This window comes from Manis pentadactyla, chromosome 11, assembly GCF_030020395.1.
Source record: "Manis pentadactyla isolate mManPen7 chromosome 11, mManPen7.hap1, whole genome shotgun sequence".
In the NCBI taxonomy this organism is placed as follows: Eukaryota; Metazoa; Chordata; class Mammalia; order Pholidota; family Manidae; genus Manis; species Manis pentadactyla.
In genome coordinates this window covers 64,643,102-64,668,564 of record NC_080029.1, presented here as the reverse complement: position 1 = coordinate 64,668,564, position 25,463 = coordinate 64,643,102, and the positions used below count along the sequence as shown (strand labels likewise).

Sequence of the window (25,463 nt, the reverse complement as noted above, 5' to 3'; positions counted from 1 at the left end):
CCACTACACAATTTGTACAGTGGATGAGATCTGTACTTTGCCCAGGTTTTCTTTCTTCAAGGTTAGACTCTTAACTGTTTTTCCTCCTTAGGTTTTACTAGGTTTAGCTGTTGTGTATGTTGAAGCATTTCATGTTTTCAAGTAGTTTGTGACAGGTTTACACAGAAAGATGCCAGGAAAAGGTGATCCTTGTAAGGTTGGTTGGAGAAATTTTAGCAATGAAATGTTTCCGGGTTGGGAAGGTTTTCATCATAATTCTGTCCAGAAAATATGAATTAAACAAAATAGGCTGAAATTTCCCTTTCGCTGAAAGGAAGTTAAGGCCAAACCAGAGCCCTGACCCGCCACACTCCCGAGGGGGCTCAGCTGCTGTCAGGCGCCCTGAGATGCGAGTCTTCTCGGGTCTCAGCTCCAGATCGCGGCCCATCCCCCCGCCCAACTGCGCCCGCTGTGCCCGACCCTCCGGCCGGTCTGTGTGTGGATCTAAGTATGCAATTACTTCTAACATCAAGATACATATAGTCTGATTTTCTGGTATAATTACCCTGACAAAAGAAAATGTTTCGGTAAGCTTGGCAGATTTATCCTTACTGAGCCTGTGTCGGTTTCTAATGTTCACTGTTCCTGTTCTTTTTCAAGAGGTTATGAACTATTGATTTTGTTTCAGATCAAGCAAGGATGGGTTAGCCAACTACAGCGTCTCTGTTTTTGCACATCCTGTGATCCAGGAATGGCGTTCATATTTTCAAATGGTTATTTTTAAGAAGCAAAAGAATACTATTTCACAACATAGATAGTTATATGAACATCAAATTTAATTTCTAAGGTGTTGTTGGAACACAGCCAAGCTCGCTCATCTATACTTTGTCTATGATTGTTTTCACACTATGACAGACGAGTTGAAACACAGTCTGACTCACTCTCAAAGTCTAAAATGTTCACTGTTTAGCCCTTGACGGACAAATTTTGCTGACCCCTGCCTGCTAGAGACTGATGTCAGCCTCTGATTTCCAGATTCTATGCTTTTTCAAGTTCTTTTTGGTACGTGCTGTCTGTGTTTAAATTTCTGACAGCGCTTCTGGTCCAGTAGCTCCCAAGTGGAGACAGTCTTGCCTTCCAGGAGACATTTGTGCTTATCACAACTGGGGGCAGGTGGCTTGCTGCTTGCTGATGTGCAGAGGCCGGGGATGCTGCTAAGCTTCCTACAGTGATGTCAATCCCCCGAGGAAGGATTGTCATGAGTGCGTAGGCTGGGAAACCCCGCTCTGTGTCTAGCTAAGATTTCTTAATGATCCTTTAAATCTGAACAAAGCCCCGTTGTGGTCCCAGAACCCATATAAATTACTACTGGAAGGTTAGGCACTAGTTGGTTTGAAACTACTTTGGATGTATTGGTTGTAACTGGGACGTATCTGACCACATAATTGAAATCTGACTGTCACAGGAAAACAAGGTTGTTAGGTCACTTCTGTGTCCTTGAAACTTGTCCCAAATTCCTTATTAAGGAAGTATAAAACGTGAAAGGGCAGTTTAAAAAAAAAAGGGGTGGGGGGGCGACACTACCTTCGAGGGTGCGAAGTGAGTTCCCGGGCCCCGTCGGTAATGCGTGGGCTGGCGCTCACCCTTCCGGAGGGCGGTTGGGCAGTGTGTGGAAGCACAGGGTGCGCATCTTTTGAGTTGTCAGTCGCACTTGAGGAATGTACTTGTAAGAAGGTAATTTCACAAACACAGACGGGCTCAGAGTCCTTTGTCACGGTTCAGTTGCTACACTGGCAAAAAAAAAATTTTTTTTTACAGTAGCCTAAACACCTAAAAATTTTTTTTTTTTTTTTTTTGGTGCAGGGTGATTTTTTTTTTTTCTTTTTGGTATCATTAATGTACAGTTACATGAGGAACATTATAGTTTACTAGACTAGCCCCATCACAAAGTTCCCCACACACACCCCATTACAGTCACCGTCCATCAGCGTAGTAAGATGCTGTGGAATCACTACTTGTCCTCTCTGTGTTGCACAGCCCTCCCCGTGCACCGCCCTACATTATGTCTGCTAATAGTAACGCCCCCTTTTTTTTTTCCCCTTATCGCTCCCTTCCCACCCATCCTCCAGAGTCCCTTTCCCTTTGGTAACTGTTAGTCCATTCTTGGGTTCTGTGAGTCTGCTGCTGTTTTGTTCCTTCAGTTTTTTTCTTTGTTCTTACACTCCACATATGAGTGAAATCATTTGATATGTGTTTTTTTCTGCCTGGCTTATCTCACTGCACATAATACCCTCTAGCTCCATCCGTGTTGTTGCAAATGGTAGGATTTGTTTTCTTCTTACGGCTGAATAATATTCCATTGTGTGTCTGTACCACATCTTCTTTATCCATTCATCTACTGATGGGCACTCAGGTTGCTTCCATTTCTTGGCTATTGCAAATAGTGCTGTGATAAACATAGGGGTGCATATGTCTTTTTCAAACTGGGCTGCTGCATTCTTAGGGTAAATTCCTAGGAGTGGATGGAATACCTGGGTCAAATCGTATTTCTGTTTTGAGTTTTTTGAGGAACCTCCATATTGCCTTTCACAATGGTTGAACTAATTTACATTCCCACCAGCAGTGTAGGAGGGTTTCTCTTTCTCCACAACCTCCCCAACATTTGTTGTTGTTTGTCTTTTGGATGTTGACCATCCTTACTGGTGTGAGGTGATATTTCATTGTGGTTTTAATTTGCATTTCTCTGATGATTAGCGATGTGGAGTATCTTTTCATGTGTCTGTTGGCCGTCTGAATTTCTTCTTTGGAGAAGTGTCTGTTCAGATCCTGTGCCCATTTTTAAATTGGATTATTTGCTTTTTGTTTGTTGAGGAGCGTGAGCTCTTTATATATTTTGGGTGTCAACCCTTTATCGGATCTGTCATTTATGAATATATTCTCCCATACTATAGGATGCCTTTTTGTACTATTGGTGGTGTCCTTTGCTGTACAGAAGCTTTTCAGCTTGATATAGTCCCACTTGTTCATTTTTGCTTTTGTTTCCCTTGCCCGGGGAGATATGTTCATGAAGAATTTGCTCATGTTTATGTCCAAGAGAATTTTGCCTATGTTTTTTTTTAGGAGTTTTATGGTTTCATGACTTACATTCAGGTCTTTGATCCATTTTGAATTTACTTTTGTGTATGGGGTTAGACAGTGATCCGGTTTCATTCTCTTACATGTAGCTGTACAGTTTTGCCAACACCAACTGTTGAAGAGGCTGTCATTTCCCCGTTGTATATCCATGGCTCCTTAATTGTGTATTAATTGACCATATATGCTTGGGTTAATATCTGGAGTCTCTATTCTGTTCCACTGGTCTGTGGGTCTGTTGTTGTGCCGGTACCAAATTGTCTTGATTACTGTGGCTTTGTAGTAGAGCTTGAAGTTGGGGAGCGAGATCCCCCCTGCTTTATTCTTCCTTCTCAGGATTGCTTTGGCTATTTGGGGTCTTTTGTGGTTCCACGTGAATTTTACAACTATTTGTTCCAGTTTGTTGAAGAATGCCGTTGGTGTTTTGATAGGGATTGCATTGAATCTGTAGATTGCTTTAGTCAGAATGGCCATTTTGACAATATTAATTCTTCCTAGCCAAGAGCATGGGATGAGTTTCCATTTGTTAGTGTCCTCTTTAATTTCTCTTCAGAGTGTCTTGTAGTTTTCAGGGTATAGGTCTTTCACTTCCTTGGTTTTTTATTCTTAAACACCTAAAATTTCTAAATGTTTATTTTCACTTAATTTAAGACTTCCAGAAAAGTTGCAAGAAAATACAAAGAATTCCTGGATGCTGTTCGCCTGTATTCCCCAGAAGTGTATATTACCACATTTGCCTTGCCCTTCTCCGTCGCTCCCTCTTTCCTTCCCTTTCTCTCTTCACACGCACCCCTGTACACACCTGGTTTTGTTTTAAACCGTTTTCAGTACATTGCAGCTGGTGATGCCGCTTCGCTCTTGAACACCTCAGTGCGAATTTCCTAAAACCAAGTAGTTCTCTTAGATGCTCGGTGCAGTTACAAAGGTCATGAAATTAACTTTGATGCGGTGCTGTTATCTCATCCACAGACTTACTGACGCTCCACCAGTTTCTCTCAGTAATACCCTTAGTGGCAGAAGGAAATTCAAGATACTGTGTTCAGTGCACGAGTCCTTTAGACTTCTCTAATCTGAAGCGGTCCTGGAGTCTTTGAATTTCCTAACATTGGACACTATTAAAAGCACAGGCCTACGGAATGTCCCTCAATTTGGGTTTGTCTGCTTACTGGATTTAGGGTCATATGCCCCTTTGGCAGGAATCCCACAGAAAGTGATGCTCGGGTCCTCTCGTTGCATCACAACAGGAGGCACGTGCTGTTGGTGAGGTTGCCTCCATGCCCAGTGTGTAATTTTGATCATTTGGTTACAGTGGTGTCTGGAGGTTTCTCGGGGGCAAAGGTGCCATTTTACACTTTGGAATTCAGAATAGTATAGGGAGAGAGAGTTGGGACTATGTAAATACCCCATCACTTAACCAGCTCTGACCGGCAGAACTTTGTGCAGTGACGGAAGTACTCTATAACCAGCTGTCCGGTGTGGTAGCCACTAGCCACACTAGTGGGTAGTGTGAAATGTGGGCCACGCCCCTGAGCCCCACTGAGTTTTTATTTAATGTCACTTAACAGAAATGTAGATTTTATGTAGCTTCGTGTGGCTAAGGACCACCGTATCGGCATTTCAGCCCCACGCTGTGTTTTCATCCATTCATGATTTCTGTCGGAATCAGCTGTTGTTGTGATGGTTGCCCAGTGGTTGTTTTGTAATTCTGTCATTCTTTATAGTTACAGTTGACTTTCTACTCTGAGGAAGAGGTTTTTTTCCTTCGCCCCCATCTACATATCAGTGTAAACTAAATCTGTTTACATTTGTGTTTATGTATGTCTCTAAATTTGGACACCGGCTCACATGTTTTACAGATGGGTACTTAGGTATGAATTTTATAGAACACTTTTGTATGTGATCTTACTACTTTTATAAAAACTGCTGTGAACTGTGCTAATGTGTCTTTCAGTGGCTAAAAGAAAGTGAAAAGATCTTAGAGTCAGAAAACATTCAGTAGTTTAACTTGGTCACAGAGGGCATGTTTTGGAACATTGGAACATGCCAAATAATTCAAAACATTAATATTGGCTTAGATGGAATTTACAGAAGACTGGCATGTGGAAAAGACTACTGTACGTGAAACAAGTTACATAGTTTTATATGTCTTTAAAGCTTTATTTGGCTGTTTCCAAAATGCTGATATCTGAACAAATTTGAAGTTACGCGATTTATAATACGTTTTTGGCGTTTTTGGCGGTAAGACTCTTCCAAACTGTTTGGACTTCATAGTTTATTTTCCTTTCCTTTTTAGGGCAACCTACAGTTGTTGCAGAACTGCCTGGCAGTGTTAAATGGAGACACATAAGCCACATCCACCTTCTAGTTAAAAAGGGCTGCCTTCCTTCAGACTTTATTTTTGTTTTCTTACTGATATTAGGCATTTACTGCTCACTGGGAACAAAAGAAACAGCTGACAAAGTGCATCTCCTCTCCTGTGCGCTGAGAGCGAACGAGCGGTGCGGCGCGGCACGGCGCGGGGCGGCGGGCAGGTGCCGCCGGCCGGCCGGCCGGCGGGGTGGAACGCTGCAGTCCTGCGCCTGCGGGCGCCGCCGGACAGCGGCCGGAGGTTGTGCGCGCCACCACCTTTGCAAAAGCCCAAAGTTCAGTCTTTAAGTAGCTTCTGTAACTGTTTATGAATAGTATTCCTTTTGGCTGCCAATCTTATTTACCTTTAAGTAATTTCTTAAGTTTAACCCTTTCAAAATACATTGTTCAAACAAGATAAAAATCGCCTTTAACTTTTTTTGAGTTTTGCTTTTAAAAAAACATTGTATATTGCCTTAGTTCACTCACATGTATCCATTCGTGTAAGGCATCTTAATCAAACATATTTTTAATTCCTGAACATTTCTTAGACGTTTGGGGGCGTACTTTATGTAATCTTTATAATTTTGAAGAAAAGCAAATGCATTAGTATGTTTGCCTTAAACTTGTAGACTAACCCGACTATTGTCAAATAAACGGTGATGACAGTGATAGTTTTTAACTCTGTGGTCATTGTATCACTCTGAAATTCGGAGGAGCTATAAATAGATTACTCCTATATCGTGCTTTACAGTGCAGGCCTTAGTATCAGTCTTTCTCTTTTCGTATGTCTTTTAAAATGGCATATTGCACCAAGTTCACCAATCCCTTTACAAAAGAATGAACTGCTTCTCTGTGTGCTTTTAACACTTCATAGAAGATGGGCGGAGGCAGGTTAGAGACAGCTATTTCTAAAATACCGGAGCAGAGAGTATGGTCTGTTGTGATGCCATCCCTATAGCTCAGCCACTTAATCCATGCAACGTACTGCCATTGAGCCACTTGGTAATTAGGCCAGTGTATAGATTTGGTGGTGGTGGTGGTGGTGGTGGGGGTCTGCTATAGGGAACAGCACTTGTCGGGAAAGGACTTGGAATAAAAGGGTAGCAAAAGGATCCTAATTGTCAGTAGTTAAGGATTATTGGCCTTTCTATTGTGAATGAATATTGTCATTGCTGGTTTAAAATCGGACTGAGTGGTTGGGTTTATTCCACTGTCTTTGGGAAACCACAAGCATTTGGGTTGGCCACCCCTCCCCTCCAGTGGGTTCCTTGTTTGTTGACGTTTTCCCAAACTGTTAGGGAGACTGTCTGGTCTAGGTCTGATGGCTAGACTCGAGTCGATGCTCCCAGCCTTCCTCAGCAGCACGTGCTCTCGCCTCACTGGTGTGCTGGTTAATGTTTCTCTTCAATTGACACTGTATCCTGATGCCATTTGCTGATTTTTCTGTTGGCTGAGAGATCTGCATTTTGTCCTTCGTGTCACCTTCACTGGTGAAAATATGTCCAAGTGATGCCCACCGGTTGGTGAACGTTGGACAGAGCCCTAGCTTCTGGATTTGGGTGCATTTCCTTCACTGTCTACCCGTGTAGCCTCAGGCAGGTTTGCTTGGCCTCTCTCTGCCTCAGTTTCTCTACTGTAAGGGACATACTGACCTACCTCACAGGGATGTTGTGAGGATTAATAAATGTTGGTACAGTGCTTTGGAAATGTGAAGATGCTGTATAAATGCTAACAGATCGCAAGTACAGGGCAAGAAGCTATACACAACGTTCCATGTACCCATCAGCTCATCTGTTTGTACCAAGGCGGTCTTTTTGGGGGGAAGGAGGTAGAGTGTAAGGTACATCCCTTGGCCCCTGGTTTATATTTTGAAAGTGCTTGTTGGGGTGGGTTGGGGGTAGGCTGGAAGCAGCAGTTCTATATTGAGTGACAGAGAGGCGGGTTGCTTAGTAAATACACATGTAAATGAGTTGACCACACTCTCCCCCAGGACCTTATTAACACATGCAGAAAAGTAAAAAATGTATGTTACTCCCTCAAGGGCATACTTAGGAAAGATTCTACTCTGTGCTTTCAGAAAGGCTGAAACATTTATTCCATAGCTCACTGCTAGTCCCTGACTTTAAAAAAAAAAAAAAAAAAAAGGAAAGGAAAAAAAGAAGAAAAACAGCGCTGGATTGATTCACTGATGCTGCTGAGTCGTGGCATTCTTAAACATTTATCTCATCCCGGGGGAACACAGAAGTGAAGCCGGAAGACGACCAGTGGCAGGGACAAAGCCCTGCATGAACAGTCTAAAAGTCTAGGGTTTCCCTCGGGTGATGGGCGATGCTTTATGCTCGGAGAGGGAGGAAGAGCGGCCCAGGCTGTGGGAATGTCCTGGGGAGTCAGCAGTAAGGTGGAAACCAAGGAAAGTGAGAGATGAGGGACTTAATGCTGTGAGGGTGGAGGATGGCAGAAGAAAATGAGTCAGCCTTGTAAGGCAAGTGAGGCGCAAAGACTGGATGACATGTCTAACCTGGTTTGGGAAAGCTTGTACGATATTCTGAACGTTTTATAGCAAAACTATACAAGTTGAGCTCGAACTAAATTCTGAAACAGGACACTGCAGAAAATGGGGTAAGATAGGAGAGGGGGACAAGAGTGGTTGCTGTAACAAGAAAACTGCTGTGGGAGAATAGGGAGCGCTTCAAGGCTTTAAAACCAGCAAGTAAAACTACTTGAACGTCCATCTCCCCTCACGCTCACTCTCTTCACCCGTCTTAAGCGACGTGGAAAGAAAATTAATGGGGGAGAGCTAGAGCTCTCTACAGCCCGTACAGCATAAAACCCTAGCTACGGAGAGCTAAAAAACACGAAGTAGTTTTGGGCTTAACCTTTCTTTCACCGCTGCTTCGTTCCCAGGCTGGCTGGACGCGGAGATCAACGCGCCGCCGACCACCCCTTTTTTTTTTTCCCCTCCCCCGTTCGGAGTGCTCCTCGGCAAAAAGCGTGCGAAACAAAAAAGACACTAGGAAGTAAGAACTGCGACCGAAGAACTTAAAAGACGAAAAGAAGCAAACGACGAAAACCCGGCACAGCCACGCTCTTCGCGGTTACTTAAGGGCTGGTAAAACACAATGGATCACGCGAAAGCTCATAACCACAAAGACGCGAGGCCGATACAGAGCCACAAAGCTACACTCACTACCACCGTAGGGCCAGGGAACAGCGCGAACGCAGTCCCCCGCTACCCCAAATCATGCAGTCCGGTTCCTCACTGACAGGGAAACCGCAGCGATCAGCATAACCTGAGCGCAACGGCTAGGCCTCGCCCTGAAAAAAAGAAACTATCTTCGTGATCGCGGAATTCCTCCTGCCAGGTAACTACAAGCTACTGCGCTCGCCCACACACAGTCCCTCGCGCCCTCCACACTTTACACACGGTCACTTCTCTCGCGCCGCCGCCGCCGCGCCGCAGCCCCCCGCACGCCCCTCGCCCCGCCGTTGCCCACCAGGCGACCCCGCCGCCGCGCTGGGCGGTGGCCGACGCGGGGCGTGCAGGTGCCGGCGGGGCAGGACCGGCAGCCTCCGCGCGCGTGTTCATCTGCATATGCCACGCCCAGTGCTGTCTGGACGCTGCTTTTACTTCCACCCACCCTAACGAAGAGAGAGAGAGAAGCCCAGGAGAGGTCGGTTCTGACGCTCGTATTTGAAGTGAATATTCGTTTGTAGTATCGATTGACGCCTGTGATTTACCTACTTTTTCTAGCCTTTTCCCCACTGGGAAATCACAGTTGTTGGGGCTACTTAGCCTTCAGGAGGAATTATGGTTTGTTTACTTTTTCTTTAAGCTGCCCTTGTGTCCACGAGCTGGTTAGGTTTGTTTGACCTCTAGGTTTCTCTAGATATGGCTCTTTTGACTATGTCAAGGAAAAAAAATAAAGTGCAAAACTGTATGCAGTATGTTGTTACCCTTTGGGCAAAATGTGAAAGTACGAAAATTAGCCACAGTCTTGCAAAAGAATCCCTAAGACTGATAAACCCGAACTGATGAAATCACCTACAGGAGTGAGTAGGAGAGAGTGACGCTTTTCTGAGTGTACCTTTCTATGCAATTTTGACTTTTGGAACTCTGATAATGTTTTACATATTTTTTTTTTTTAAGTACAGGGGGAAAAGACCTTTCACACTGGCTATAAGCATAAATGAAACTATCTTCGATGACCCTCGTAAGCAGACTGAAATAGAAAAAATAACAATAATAGCCAACTGAAATGACTTTTGAATACAGTACATTGACTGTAAGCATGTTCAAGTCTAAGGACAAGAACTGCAAACAAATATTAAACTGTCCCGTGGTGGGTTTTTTTTTTTTTTATAGTCACGTGGTTGTAACGCCTCAGTAATAATGCTGTGTGCGCGCTGTGGGATTGTGCTGGTGGATACACGGATGTTGGGAGTCAAAGTTCTCAGTGCTGGGGAAAGGAGATACGAATATGGAGTTGGGGGGCTGGGAGCAAGGAGGAACCATGTGATGTTAAGTTGAAAATTGGAATTGAAGACGTCATGTGTGGGATCATTATTTTTAACAGATACAGATATGTTTAGGAAATACATGCATTGCCTAGCTCAATCTACTGAAGGGGCCTACAAGCAAAGAGCATACCTAGTGCCCTGATCTGGCTTTCTGTATGCCATTCCCCAGAACTAGGTGACTTTTCAGGAGTTGTGGAAGGCACAAGATAAGCCTGGACCATCTTGTGCCAGTGAAGAAGGAAATGCCCCCAAAATCATATGGACATGTCAAAAGGGCACAGTAGCTGATTTGAAGGGACTTTCATAGGCCCAATCAGACAACATGTGAGCATGAAAATAATTAAGAACAGTTATATGGACTATGAACACTGAATAAAATAACAACTGTGCGTTCATATTGATAGTACATAGAGAGGGAGGGAACGTTCTTCCTTATAATAGAATGCCAACCAATAAATGTAGAATGAATGATGGAATCAGGAAGTCAACATTTGGCAATCATAATGCAGGAGTCAACAATGGATGCTAAACGCTATTGTGTTAAAGTTTGAGGAGGACAGGATATTTATGTATCCTCAAATTATCTCCATCAAAAGTGCTTAACAATTACAAAGGACAAATCTGATGAACATCTCCAGTGGCAGATAGTTGCAGTACTGGCCCCATTTACCCACATGCTTCTGCGGTACCCTCCCATATTGACTTGGCTTGACTATGCGATTTGCTTCGGCTAACAGAACATTAGTAAATGTGAGGCAAGCAGAAAAATTGAGAAACACTTGCTGACTTGGACTTGCTCTCACGTACTGTGCTGAAACCACCATGAGAAGAAGCCTGGGTTAGTCTACAGGAGGGTGAGGTCACAGGAGTAAGGATGAAACACGTCAGCTGAGGTCAGCTGAGGTCCCCTACCGACCAGGGCCCAAATGTCCCCCAAGCTGCCTGTAGCTGCCTGAGGGTTTCATCTGAGACCAGCAGAGCTGCCCAGCTGGGCCCAGCCAGACCTGCTGACTCAGAGAACTGTGAACAGATAAATTGATCGTTATTCTAAATCACGAAGTTTCAGGGTAATTTGTTACACAGCAACGGATAACTGATACACTACCTTAATCAAGTGATCGATGTTAACAGTGCCAATAATTGAACAGGCTTCACGTGCCCCCAAGTGTGACGCCCAGAGGAGGACACTACATTGATTTGCTAGGGCTGTCGTAATAAAGTGCCATAAACTGGGTAGCTTAAAACAACAGATGTTATTCTCTCACAGTTCTGGAAACCAGAAGTCCAAAATCAGGGTGTCAGTAGGGCCGTGCTCCCTCTGAGACTCTGGGTAGAATATTTCCTTGCCTTCTGCCAGCTTCTAGTAACGGGAGTCAGCCCTTGGCTTGCAGCTACACCACTCCAGTCTCTGCTTCTGTCATCACATGACATTCTCCTCTCGAGTCTCTGTCTTTCATGGCATTTTCTTCTTACAAGGACAACAATCAGATTGGATTAGGGTGCATTCTGGTGACCTCACGTTGACTTGATTGTATCTGCGAAGATCCTATTTCTAAATAAGGTCGCATTCACAGGTATCATCGGGATTAGGACTTCAGCAAATTTTTTGGAGGGACACAAGTCAAACCATAGCGGACACGATATCATTTATGCAGCCTTTGTGTCAAAAATGAATACCTTCATGTAATTATGATGAAACATAGGACAACCCCAAAACGGAAGGATAGTCTACAAAATAACTGGCTCGTCGTCTTAAAAAATGCCTACATGATGAAATATAAAAAACAACCTGGGAACCATTTCAGGTTAAAGAGACATGACAAGTGAATGCAAAATGTGATTTTGAATGTTCTTTTGCTATAAAGGACATTATTGGGACAATTGATGGAAATGGAATAATGTCTATAGAGTAAATGATAATATTGTATCCCTGTTAATTTTTCTTTCTTTTTTGATAATTGTACTGGGGTTAGGTAAGAGAACTCTTTGTTTTTAGGAAATACACACTAGGAAAGGAAACTTCCTGGAGCAACCAACAATCAAACCTCCCTCCTCCCAACCCCTCCACACACACGCCCATTCCCTGACAGAAATGTCACGTTTCTGTTCACTTGATTTTCAGAGACCATGTAACACCCCTCCCTGGCCCACACATCTACCCCATAAATGGATGCCTGGCCCTGAAATTCTCTGTTCATTTTCCTGTCACTGTTGCAAGATTAGGTTACTACATACAAGCAGACCTTGGAGATATTGCAAGTTAAGTTCCAGACCACCACAATAAAGCAAATGTCACAATAAAGCAATTCAAATTAATTTTTTGGTTTCTCAATGCATATAAAAGCTATGTTTACATTGTACTGTAGTCTGTTAAATGGGCAATAGCATTATATATATTTTAAAAAGTACATCCCTTAATTGGAAAATACTTTATTGCTAAAAATTGCTAACCCTCATCTGAGCTTTCAGCCAGTCATAATCACTAATCACAGATCAATATTACAAATATAATCATAACGAAAAAGTCTGAAATATTGTGATAATTACCAAAATGTGACATGGAGAAACAAAGTGAGCAAATGCCATGGGGAAAATGGTGCTGATAGACTTGCTCCAGGCTTGCCACAAACCTTCAGATTTGTCGAAAACACAGTATCTACGGAAGAATGATGAAGTGAGGTATGCCTGCAATCCTAAAGAAAGATCAAGAGAATGATTAGATCGTGAGAATGTTCGTCATGTGTGAAACGATGAAATTCTTGTGGTTCCCCAACGGTGGTCCCACAGGCAAGGAGAGCTGAGCAAGCTCTGGCGTCCCAAATCGGCCAGGACGACTCATGCTGTGTTGCGAAGATGCCATGCAGCTTCTCCCCTGTGTCAGCAAGGCTGTCGCAGCCCCTCACCCATGGCAGAGAGGAGAAACGGCCTGGGCCCCCTCAAAGAAGATGAGTGGGTTGGGAGTATGGTTCGCACCTCCTTGGTAGAATTCTCTAGGAGAATGATTAGCAGTCCTAATCTTTGCCTCCTCTCGCACTGAAATGTGCATAGTATGCTCTTTTAAGACCCTAACCAGATGTGCCCTTGACACGCTGCTTTGATACATTGATTAATGTAACCTCTTTCCTGCTCCTGTTGTATAAAAGTATAGAAGATGTTTCCAGACAAAAAAAGCTTCTGAGCAATCTATTCGCAACTCTCGGATTGACTCTCCTCACAAGCTGTATGGTTCACAGTTAGACCTGAATAAACTCTCTTTAGTACAATAACTGTGTTGATTTTGGTCAACGCGTGTTAAAGTGGTGATGAAACTCCGATCTTCGTATTTAATGTTTAATCGACACTTTTGCGTGTCATTTTTGCTGAAAGGAAGGTGAGACCGGACCTGAGCCCTGATCCGCCTCACCCCTGAGGGTGCTCAGCTGCCGCCAGGCGCCCCGAGATCCCCGTCTTCTCGGGTCTCGGCTCCAGATCACGACCGGTCGCCGCGCCCAACTGCGCCCGCCGGGCCCCCGAGCCTCCGGCAGGTCTCCGCGGCCGCAGAGCGGGAGACGAGAAGCCGGGGACCCCGGTCCCCGCCCCATGGCAGGGGCGTGGTGCATGCAGATGAGCACGCGCGCGGAGGCTGCCGGTCCTGCCCCGCCGGCACCTGCACGCCCCGCGTCGACCACCGCCCAGCGCGGCGGCGGGGTCGCCTGGTGGGCAACGGCGGGGCGAGGGGTGTGCGGGGGGTGCTGCGGCGCGGCGGCGGCGCGAGGGAAGTGACCGTGTGCAAAGAGTGCGGCGGGCTTGAGGGAGTGCGTGTGGGCGAGCACTGCAACTCATACTTACCTGGCAGGGGAGATACCATGATCACGAAGGTGGTTTTCCCAGGGCGAGGCTTATCCATTGCACTCCGGATGTGCTGACCCCTGCGATTTCCCCAAATGTGGGAAACTCGACTGCATAATTTGTGGTAGTGGGGGACTGCGTTCGCGCTTTCCCCTGGCATGAAGCGTTAAATATCAGGCTGCTGTCGCGTGCCTCTGGCTTTCCTTGCACAGGGATAAGGCAGGGGTGCTTCTTCCCTTATTTATCGGTGTTTAGGGATTCTTGTGCTGTTGTCCCGCAGGCTTTTTCTCGTGTCCTTTTACTTTCCCTGCTCTCAATGCTCGGTGTGGCCGCCTCTTAGCCAGTTTGTCAGGGGAGGAGACGCATTTTCTGAAGGGCGGAACCAGAAACGAAAATAGAGCTTGTGGGTTCAGAGATCAGGGGAGGACAGCGGCTGGACACCCGCGAGGCTTCAAGGGGGCCTCACGCCCATCGAGAGTCCTCTCTGTGATGCGCTCCAACTGCACACCCACTCCCTGGAGTTTCCTTCCCACAAGGAGGGACGTGAGCAACTCTCTGGCCTTCTTTCTGCACCCACACCTCCACTCCTGCCCCGGCGTCGTCCCCAAGGTGAATGAAGCCCTCCTTCTCGGTGAAAGCCCGGCCCATTTCCTCCTCGGTGCTTGCTCTCTGGTTGGGCCTCAGCATCTTCCCCTACAGGCCCTGCCGATTCAGCGGTAAGAGCTCACGCCAGTGGCCTGTGTTAAGAAGGTGAATCCGCGTGCCCCTCCATGATGACAGCTGCCCACCTCCCACCTCCACCCCCATCCGCCACCCTCAGCCCCATCGGGCCCCACTGTCAGGGCTCACTCTGAGCTCTTAAGTCCGCTCTAAATCATCTGCCGCTCTCTTCCTCTGCCTCGATGCAAGCGCGCGATTGGCAATGGCTTGGAAAAATCTCAGGGTGGCAGTTCTGACCCACAAGTAGATTAAGCCAGACTGGAAGAGGGTTTTCTGTCTCCGTATAGGTCTATCTATTTCTGAACCCTTTGAGAGACACAGGGAACGGGCGGTGTAGGGATGGGGGGGGGGGGAGGGGAGGGGAGGGGAGGGGAGGGGAGGGGAGGGGCAGGGGCGGGGGCGAGGCGGCGAGAGAGACTGCAAGTGGGAGAGACAGTGACGGTGATCATCCTCCGCGAAGGCAGAGCAAGGAGACTGAGACCGAGGTTGAGGGTTTTCGTGAAGGATGCCATGCTTCTCCGTGACCAGTGTGATGGCCTGTATGCCTGTCAGCCTCCAGAGCTTGCCATGGGCAGATCCTCTTTGCCCGCCTGTTTGGCCGGGCATCTGTCGACGGTGAGCAGAGCCGCGGTGGCAGAGCCCGCGCGCTGGACCGCGACCGGGAGCGGGAGCCGGAGCCGGAGCGGCAGCGGCGGGTGAGAATAAAAGTGGAAGGGGCGCGGGATGTGGCGCGCCTGCGCGGCAAGGCAGGAGCAACGCGGCCGACCGCTAGGCGCCGCAGGGCATGTGCTCGCGGACCGCGGGAAGCAGGCGCAGGTGCTTGTCGCGACGACAGCACGCGAGTGGCCGACTTGGGCCTGTAGGAGTGAGTCTGCTGCGGAGCCGCAAAAGCAGCAGGCACTTCCTTCGAGCCGGAATCGAACCAGCGACCTAAGGATGTCCGCACGGGTCCACTCTACAGTCCTCCGCTCTGCCAGCTGAGCTATCGAAGGGCGCACGTTGGCCGGCCCGGGTCATTACTTTTTCTGGAAATGACGGAGGCCAAGACGCTGGACCGCCCCAGACCCAACACGCCTTGGCTTTTGGTCGCAGGCCCCCCCCTCCGGATAGAGCCTCGCACAACCGCCACAGCGCCCCTGTCCCGGCGGGCGGAACCAGTCCTTTGCGTGGCTGCTGCCCGGGCTTGGCAGTGGCCTGGCATCCCAGGACCACGACTTTCAGGATGCCTCGGCCGGGGCTCTCGCCTCTCGCCTCCTTTCCCCTCCCCGAGCCCCTTTCTACAGGTGGGGATGACATTGGTCCGTGGCCAGAAGGCGGCCGAGAGGGGCAGGCGGGGAGCGTAGGCGAAGCGGATGCGTGGGCCCGGCGGGGGAGGACACGAGGAGAACCCGCTAGAATGGGCACTGGGTAGGCACTGCGAACCGCCTAGCTACCTGCTTTTTAAATTTTTTTATTTCATTTCACTTATTATATATATACTTGTTTGTAGATTTGCGGCATTTATTATAAAAAGCTGGTACTCATACACACAGACTAGTAAGAACTTAAAATTCATACATTTACTTCATACTTTTAGCTTGACCTTCTAGTAAATCTTTAGCGTCGCTGATTTTGGCCGCTATAGATAGGGAGATCCTCCCTTGTCTGGGTGATTTAAAAGCGTAATTCGTCGATGATCATCTCTTCTTATTTTTCCTTTGTTGGCAGTAGGGATAACAACTGGTATGAATGCCGCTTCCCCACCTGCTGTTTTTAAATGTCTTTCATGGAAATAATCCTTATACCAATTCTTTTTCTTTCTTTCTTTTTTTTTTTTTTTCCCCTGGTGTGGCAAATACTGGCACCATTCAAAGCCATCATCTTGCCTGGATTATGCAAGTCTCCTGCAGAGTCCAGCTCTGCAATCCCGCCGAACCTGAGAGGGGTGGGTGGGAGATGCAAGAAAAACACAAGAGATCGAAGTTGGGACCAGGAGGTCGGTCCACGGCCCGCTGACGGCGGACCAGTGGCGCAGTTTTAATTCTATGCACAGTTTTTGTACCCACGGCTCACTTCCGTGTGCCGCCCACAATGTTCTCACTTCCGTGCTGATCTCGGAAGCTCTTCTTCTTGTAGCCTTTTAAGCTTAGCTCTTGTACCTCCGCTTAACGGGGGTGAGGGTGGGGGTGGTGCTGCTGGCAGGTAGTTGCTTGAGCGGAACCTGCGGCATGTGGCGGCCGTGCCTCTCTCACATCCGGCTCTCCACAGTCTCCTGATATCCCAGCTTTCGCCACCCTTGCAGCCAGGGCGATTTTTATTTGGCGGGGGACAGGGTCAGATCAAGCCACTCCTCCGCTGAAAACCAAAACCTCTGGCTCTCTCAGATTTAAAGCCTTCCCACGGTCTACAAGACTCTCATGCCCTTACCCCGACCCAGTCACTTCTCTGACTTAATTTTGTACAAGTTTTTAATTTTGCCCTGGACACGGGGCCTCCTTGCTATTCTCCAAACACAGTCCTTCCTGCCCCGGGCCTCTGCTCTAGCCGATCTTTGTGCTAGGGACGCTCTTCTCCCAGATACCCCCATGACCAACTCCCTCACCTCCTCCAAGTCTTTACTCACAGGGCGCCTTCTCAATGGCGGCCCCTTCTCACCACCCAATTTAACACAGCAACCTGCTCCTTACTCGACTCTAGGTCCCCTTTCTCTCCTCCCTTTCTTCTGTTTTCACAGCACTTAACACCTAACATACACCTATGGTAAATTTACCTATGGTGCCCACTGTTGATCTTCTCCCATCCCCACGCCCCTTCTCTAAAATATGAGCACCCAGCGGCCTTTTGGTTCCCAAATTCCCGAACATAGGGCATGCACTCAGGAAAGTTGCTGGGTGGGCAAATCTAAATTTCAATGTCATCAAAGAGGAGATCAGAACCCAAGAAGCCAGGGTTCAGCCAGGGGAAGGTGCAGACTTATCTTGTCTGATCACAAAACAGAGACTTTCTTAAGCTGAGAACTGCAGAACTCTCAGCACATACCAAGGCATCCAAACCGTTTCCCGCACCAAGAGATGGGACCAGACTCTAGCATGGCTTCTGGCAGCATAAGACCCCGTCCCTAAAACTGACCTCCTGTAACTCCGGGAAGAGGAAATCCCGGGACAAAATACCTCTAAAACCGAAATCAGTCAAGGGGAGAAATAAAGTTTCCGTTTATTGCTTACAAACTGCAGCCCGGGGCCCTCTCTCTTTCCTGCTCCGGCAGAAGCAAAACCCGCACCCCCCCCTAACCTCTCAGGTTGAGATAAGTCCTTGGTTACCCCGGTAATTACCCACTGATAATGGGGATGAAAGTTTCTCCACCCCTGAGGAACACCTGTTGATATGCAGACGCACTAAAGCCAGGCGAGATACTCTGGAAATATTATAAGTTTACCCACACACCCCCGCCCCCCAAACGCCTGCCTGACACGGGGCCCTGACCTCCTCTTCTTAAGAGCATTTATTTAAAAGTGCTTACAGTTGTGAAGCTGGAGCTCTTACAAATCCAAAGTGCGTCTCTCAAGGACCGAGGGCCGTTCCTTTGAAATGCCAACAGGAAGGAGAGGGCCTCTGTCTCCCAGTCTCCGTGGGAGGACCCACAGCATCCTAGCTTCAGTAACTGCGGGCTAACAAACACAGCTGGCCTCGGTGTGTTTCTACCGAACAACCCTTTGTGGTTTTTCCCTTCTCTGGCTCTGCTGAGCCGCCTCCCTCTCATTCTCCCTTTAAAACTCTCAAGTCACCTCTGCTCAAATCGGAATGGAGCGCGGCTCTTTCCCCCCCCCTGTCAGTAGTGATGGAATACAAATCTGTTTTCACCCCTTTAATTACTGTCTGCGGTGTTTACCTTTGACAGAGTCCGAGTCAAGAAAGGGCCAGAGGGCACGTCGTGCGGCCACCCTGTGTGCGTGCTGGGGGCAGTGCGGGGGGGCGGGGGAGGGAGGAGGCCGAAGGGCGCCTGACCCCGACCTCGGGCTCCCGAGGGACACCCGGCTGGCTTTAGCCTGGTTTTTTCTCTCTTCAAATCTTCGAATCCTGGTGCTCGCAGCAGGGTCGCTAAATTAGGCTACTGCGTATTCTGAAGCACTTGGTGTCGCTTTTACTCAGAAAGACACCATGGATAAACATTACCACGATTTCTTATTGAGGCGACTCAGCTCTTGAGGTCGGCCGGGCAGAAAGGCCTTTCCTGAGTTTTCGATGACTCGAAGGTGAGTTTGAGCAGGCGAGGGCAAAAACGGGCTGAAACTTCCTTTTTTCAGAAAGGAAGGTGAGGCCAAACCCGAGCCCTGAATCCCCCCCCTCCCCCGCCACCCTTCGACGGCGCTCAGCTGGCCGGGCGCCCCGAGATCCGCGTCTCTTCTCGGGTCTCGGTTCCAGGTCGCGGCCCGTCGCCCCGCCCAACTGCGCCCGCCGGGCCCCGGAGCCTCCGGCGGGTCTCCGGCAGGGAGTGTGGGCGGGGTGGGGATTCGTAGGTCCCCGGTCGCGGGGGTGGGAGATGAGAAGCCGGGAACCCCGGCCCCCACGGCCCCGCCACGGCAAGGGCGTGGCGAATGCAGATGAGCACGCGCGCGGAGGCTGCCGGTCCTGCCCCGCCGGCGCCTGCACGCCCCGCGTCGACCACCGCCCAGCGCGGCGGCGGGGTCGCTTGGTGGGCAACGGCGGGGCGAGGGGTGTGCGGGGGGGCTGCGGCGCGGTGGCGGCGCGAGGGTAGTGACCGTGTGTAAAGAGCGCGGCGGGCTTGAGGGAGTGCGTGTGGGCGAGCACTGCAACTCATACTTACCTGGCAGGGGAGATACCATGATCACGAAGGTGGTTTTCCCAGGGCGAGGCTTATCCATTGCACTCCGGATGTGCTGACCCCTGCGATTTCCCCAAATGTGGGAAACTCGACTGCATAATTTGTGGTAGTGGGGGACTGCGTTCGCGCTTTCCCCTGGCTTTGTTGGGTATAAAGTTAGATTATGCGGGATGGACGGTGCCCTTCAGTGTCTATGTGGTCTGCAGCGCCTTAGCTTTCTCCTGTCCCCATCTGGGTGTGCTGCGGCTCCGTGCGGGGATCTGAGCGACCAGGGGCTGGGGCGCGCGGGCGGGCTGGTCTTGGAGTGCCGGATTCGGGAACGAGAAGTGCGGGTGAAACGAAGGTGAGAGCAGCCGGGGAAGCGAGTCGGGCGAGTCGAAAATTGGGGTTCTACTATGAATCGGTAGCATTTTTCTCAGTTCCATATGCCAATGGCCTGGGAGTGCTTGCCTGGGTCCTTCGAAGCTTCTGCAGCACTTGCCGCACTTTTTGGTAAAGGCTCAAGCTTTTTTACCTTGGGTCATTTATTTGCTATCAAGTGAAAGAAAAAGCAGTTGGATGCATGCTTCCCGTGTGAAGCCAACACGCAGGGAGGACTAGACGCTATGCTTTCTGGAAATAACTGACGTTGAGTACTGAACTCAGTTCAATTTCATTTCACTTTGCACTCCCAGTATATGGACACGGTCTGGATTTAAGGCCAACAACTTAATTATTGGTAATTACTGGAAGTGCCAAGAGTGGGACCATCATTGCTACTTTTTATATTAATACCAAAGTAAAAGTAGTATGTATCCAAATACCCTAAATGTGACAAGAAATGTCTTAACTGGCTTGACTGGAACAGGCTCTTTATAGCAGAAAGGAATCTTCTTTTAACTATACTGCAAGAGAACTGTAGGGGTACAACCCCACTAATGAACTTGTTCTCACCCTGGCTATGGTAGGACTGTGATACTCAGTATAACTACAGATGGCCATAAGGATGGTGATGCTAAATTACAAACTGGATGGCCCCTGATCATGTCTCTCAGTCATGTCTGCTGTCTTCTTAACTACAGCGTGTCTCTGTGTGTGTGTGTGTGTGTGTGTGTGTGTGTGTGTGTGTGTGTGTGTGTGTGTGCGTGTGTGTGTGTGATCAAAATATTTGCAACCTGTGCAATTAATAATGGCAAGCCAAACTAGAATTCTCATACATTGCTGGTTGGAATAAAAATGATACAAGCACTTTGGAAAGAAAGAGAAAAATAATAATAATGGCAAGCCAGCCCAGTAACGAAGAACATAGTAAAAACAGGAAGGATTCCATCTTATAAGATTGCATTTTAAAACCCTAGGAATCAAAAAACAAATACGTATTTTAATATAACAGACAATAATTCAGCCCACCTTGGAAGCAGGATAGGCAGTCTTGATTGATATGTTCCCAAGACCAAGAAGCTGCCCCTAGACAACACAACACTCGAGACTCTTGTCCCGTCCTGGTGCAAGCCAGGAGCTCTTTCCTCTTACTTTATCTCTAAATAAAAGCCTCTCACTTGCTCTCCTATTTTGAGTGTTTGTGAAGTTCATTCTTCGACTCTGCAAACAAGAACCCCAGCATCATAAGTAGTGAATGGCAGATGGACAGGGCCTGGGGGAAATATCCCAAAATCCAGAATCCCGAACCGCAGGCTGAATAAAGAAGGTCTGGACTCTGAATCTGGGACATGCAGGTATCTCACTGTGAGGGCTTGAAAGACCCATCGAGGTGAGACCCTTCCCCGGCGAGGTGGGATCTCTAGAGCTGGTGATCACTGCCCAGAAGGACTGGGGGCAGTGGTAGTTCTCATTTTTCCAGCAGTGGGCAGGTGCTGGTCTGTCTCTTCAGAAAGGACTGGAACTGCATCATTCTGCCCCCAAGTAGACATAGATGTCTGGTGGCAGTGAAGGCTGCTATGAGGCTGTCCCCAAACAGGGTACTGTGCTCTCCTCTAATGGACTTGGGAGACCAGACAAAACTGGCCATCTAGATAGGCCTGACATGATTGCTGGATGGAGAGAATCTTGATGACCTAGGAACATGTTCCCAGGAAGAAACAAGAGACTCTGTGATTGTATTTTAAGATTCAGGGCCACCATCCTGACATGGACTTTTCCTCCAGTGTAATATTGCCATTTCACCTTCCTCAGTCCCGTAATGTCCAGGCCTCCCCAGCACTTACAGCAACTGGGACACGTGTAATGTAACAGTAAATATGAAATTGTAAAACAATTTTTCCCCCTGGTACGGTACCAAAAGGGAAAGAGACACTCTGTCTTAGAAAATTTGTAAATTCTTGATTTCCCCTCTGAGATATAATATGTAAATCTTATTAACAGCTAAATAAGCCTCTTGCCAGTGTATAGTCCAGGAATGTCTTGAAGTGCAGAGACCAGCTCTGCAAACCAGCTGAACTTGAGAGGAGTGGGTGGGAGATAAAGAGAAACACAGAGATAGATACAAGAAAGACACAAAGACCAAAGTTGGGATAAGGAGGTTCACTGACCGCTGGTGGCAGACAAGTGACACAGTTTTATTTCTGACCACAGCTTATATACACAGGCTCACAATGATGTCACTTCCGAGCTAATCTCATATTCGGTGTTGTCACTTCTGTATCTGGTGATCTCATTTCCGGAAGTGATCTTACATCCGGCCCTCCACATAGAAGGCCTTGAAACCATCTCTTTTAAATGTAAAGAAGGAAGGCAATACCTGATCTCTATCTCAGGGACTTTTAGCTTGGTAGTTGGCTCTAGGTAACAACCTACTAGCCATTGAGATGGCAGTTTTATTTTCTTTTTGGGCAACAGGGAATTAAGACAGATGGCCACTACAATTACCTCCAGTTAAAATTAGGATGAGCTATGCACAGTCAATGATACTGTCATATCCTCTTACTGAGGACAAGTTGTTGAGCACATACATAAAATGAGTTAAATCTGCCTGCCTGTATACCAGGGTAAACCTTCTTACTGTTATGGAATGAATTGTATCTCCCCAAATTTTTATGTTGAAGCCCTAGCCACCAACGTGACTGTGTTTGGAGATAGGGTCTTTAAAGAGGTCATTAAGGTTAAATAAGGTCATGAAAGTGGGGCTTTAATGCAATATGACAGGTGTCCTTGTGAGAGAAGAGGCAGCAGGGATGGCTACAGGCCAAGGGGCAGTCTCAGGAGAAACCAGACCTGGTAATGATGAGGAAATACTCAAAAAGTTCTCAAATCCCTCCTCCTCTTGGCCAGTGTGGTGGGAAGCCAAAGAAACCAAGGAAACAGGGTTTCTGTTAAGGCTTCAGGAATGTAGAGGAATCATAAGGTGCTTGGGTGCTTGGGGTTGAAATAATGTAACAATGTAAGTGGAATAATACACTGTCTTTTCAATCTCTTCAGTGGATTGTCTGAGATGCACATTACAGTCTAGTTTAATGTTTTTTCAATAAAACCGGTTACTTCCTTTCTTCTACCTCTGTGGAGGGGATTCACTTAGTTGGCCGGAGATTTATTTTCCCCAAAAAGCTGGCAACAAGGACAGGCTGGTCTGGCAGTTCTTCATTTAAGTGAACCAGTTAAAAGTCTCATGATAGAAACAACAGTCAGGCAAGAAATTTACTTATTTATTTATTATTATTATTATTATTTTTTTTTTTTAAGTCACCCTTGCAGCTCTGCTCCTAGGATTACCACCTGGAAGAACTACCCTCACCAATATCAAGATACTGAGTAAATATGGGTCATAAAATCTCTAAAATCCTGTCTGGATCACTGTTAGCTTTGAGGGTACAAAAACAGTGGTAGCTATTGCAGGCAGGTGTTTCTGTTAAATGGCTAGTCTCTCACACACATTTGGAATGGTTATGCATATGAGAATCCAGACTCACAGTGGCCTGAAGATGGTTCCCTGTTTGGATAAATTAATGTATTTACAGAGGTTCTTAGAAGGCCCTCATCCGAAGCAAATTATGGTATTTATAGGATTAGTACCCTTCTAAGGGGAAAGTTAAACTTTATTTGGACAGACACAAGGAACGACCGAGAAAAATGCAAGAGGAAATACGAGAATGGCAGTTTCTCTCAACACAGCCCACTTCCTCCTCTCTGCTGTCCCTGCACCTCTGGTCCTCCACATCCCTTTATCCTTACAGCCTCAAATCAACTCTTGGGGAGAGGAATTGGGGATGAATGCACGACTTCATTAGATGGTAACTGAACTGTCTTCTGTCTGGGGTACGTTTGTGTGCCCCTTGCTGTAAGGCCAGAGTCCACCTTATGTCAGTCCAGATTTCACATCCAAGGTGCCCTTATCGCGCGCGCGCACACACACACACACACACACACACACACACACACACAGAGACACGCTGTAGTTAAGAAGACAGCAGACATGACTGAGAGACATGATCAGGGGCCATCCAGTTTGTAATTTAGCATCACCATCCTTATGGCCATCTGTAGTTATACTGAGTATCACAGTCCTACCATAGCCAGGGTGAGAACAAGTTCATTAGTGGGGTTGTACCCCTACAGTTCTCTTGCAGTATAGTTAAAAGAAGATTCCTTTCTGCTATAAAGAGCCTGTTCCAGTCAAGCCAGTTAAGACATTTCTTGTCACATTTAGGGTATTTGGATACATACTACTTTTACTTTGGTATTAATATAAAAAGTAGCAATGATGGTCCCACTCTTGGCACTTCCAGTAATTACCAATAATTAAGTTGTTGGCCTTAAATCCAGACCGTGTCCATATACTGGGAGTGCAAAGTGAAATGAAATTGAACTGAGTTCAGTACTCAACGTCAGTTATTTCCAGAAAGCATAGCGTCTAGTCCTCCCTGCGTGTTGGCTTCACACGGGAAGCATGCATCCAACTGCTTTTTCTTTCACTTGATAGCAAATAAATGACCCAAGGTAAAAAAGCTTGAGCCTTTACCAAAAAGTGCGGCAAGTGCTGCAGAAGCTTCGAAGGACCCAGGCAAGCACTCCCAGGCCATTGGCATATGGAACTGAGAAAAATGCTACCGATTCATAGTAGAACCCCAATTTTCGACTCGCCCGACTCGCTTCCCCGGCTGCTCTCACCTTCGTTTCACCCGCACTTCTCGTTCCCGAATCCGGCACTCCAAGACCAGCCCGCCCGCGCGCCCCAGCCCCTGGTCGCTCAGATCCCCGCACGGAGCCGCAGCACACCCAGATGGGGACAGGAGAAAGCTAAGGCGCTGCAGACCACATAGACACTGAAGGGCACCGTCCATCCCGCATAATCTAACTTTATACCCAACAAAGCCAGGGGAAAGCGCGAACGCAGTCCCCCACTACCACAAATTATGCAGTCGAGTTTCCCACATTTGGGGAAATCGCAGGGGTCAGCACATCCGGAGTGCAATGGATAAGCCTCGCCCTGGGAAAACCACCTTCGTGATCATGGTATCTCCCCTGCCAGGTAAGTATGAGTTGCAGTGCTCGCCCACACGCACTCCCTCAAGCCCGCCGCGCTCTTTACACACGGTCACTACCCTCGCGCCGCCACCGCGCCGCAGCCCCCCCGCACACCCCTCGCCCCGCCGTTGCCCACCAAGCGACCCCGCCGCCGCGCTGGGCGGTGGTCGACGCGGGGCGTGCAGGCGCCGGCGGGGCAGGACCGGCAGCCTCCGCGCGCGTGCTCATCTGCATTCGCCACGCCCTTGCCGTGGCGGGGCCGTGGGGGCCGGGGTTCCCGGCTTCTCATCTCCCACCCCCGCGACCGGGGACCTACGAATCCCCACCCCGCCCACACTCCCTGCCGGAGACCCGCCGGAGGCTCCGGGGCCCGGCGGGCGCAGTTGGGCGGGGCGACGGGCCGCGACCTGGAACCGAGACCCGAGAAGAGACGCGGATCTCGGGGCGCCCGGCCAGCTGAGCGCCGTCGAAGGGTGGCGGGGGAGGGGGGGGATTCAGGGCTCGGGTTTGGCCTCACCTTCCTTTCTGAAAAAAGGAAGTTTCAGCCCGTTTTTGCCCTCGCCTGCTCAAACTCACCTTCGAGTCATCGAAAACTCAGGAAAGGCCTTTCTGCCCGGCCGACCTCAAGAGCTGAGTCGCCTCAATAAGAAATCGTGGT

The 25,463-nt window shown here is 48.2% G+C and overlaps 5 non-coding genes across 5 annotated transcripts; 2 read left to right on the top strand and 3 right to left on the bottom strand.

Moving 5' to 3' along the window:
* Positions 1-8,661: 8,661 nt before the first annotated feature.
* Positions 8,662-8,830, bottom strand: LOC130679683 (U1 spliceosomal RNA). The gene has a single exon (XR_008992706.1). It is a non-coding gene; the product is annotated as a U1 spliceosomal RNA (small nuclear RNA).
* A 4,968-nt stretch (positions 8,831-13,798) lies between these two features.
* On the top strand, positions 13,799-13,962 carry LOC130679704 (U1 spliceosomal RNA). The gene has a single exon (XR_008992711.1). It is a non-coding gene; the product is annotated as a U1 spliceosomal RNA (small nuclear RNA).
* Positions 13,963-15,428: 1,466 nt separating this feature from the next.
* TRNAY-GUA (transfer RNA tyrosine (anticodon GUA)) lies at positions 15,429-15,518 on the bottom strand. Its single transcript is given in 2 exon segments — positions 15,429-15,464; positions 15,482-15,518. It is a non-coding gene; the product is annotated as a tRNA-Tyr (tRNA).
* A 3,804-nt stretch (positions 15,519-19,322) lies between these two features.
* Positions 19,323-19,486, top strand: LOC130679703 (U1 spliceosomal RNA). Its single transcript, XR_008992710.1, has one exon. It is a non-coding gene; the product is annotated as a U1 spliceosomal RNA (small nuclear RNA).
* A 5,167-nt stretch (positions 19,487-24,653) lies between these two features.
* LOC118908119 (U1 spliceosomal RNA) lies at positions 24,654-24,817 on the bottom strand. Its single transcript, XR_008992708.1, has one exon. It is a non-coding gene; the product is annotated as a U1 spliceosomal RNA (small nuclear RNA).
* Between the last annotated feature and the right edge of the window lie 646 nt (positions 24,818-25,463).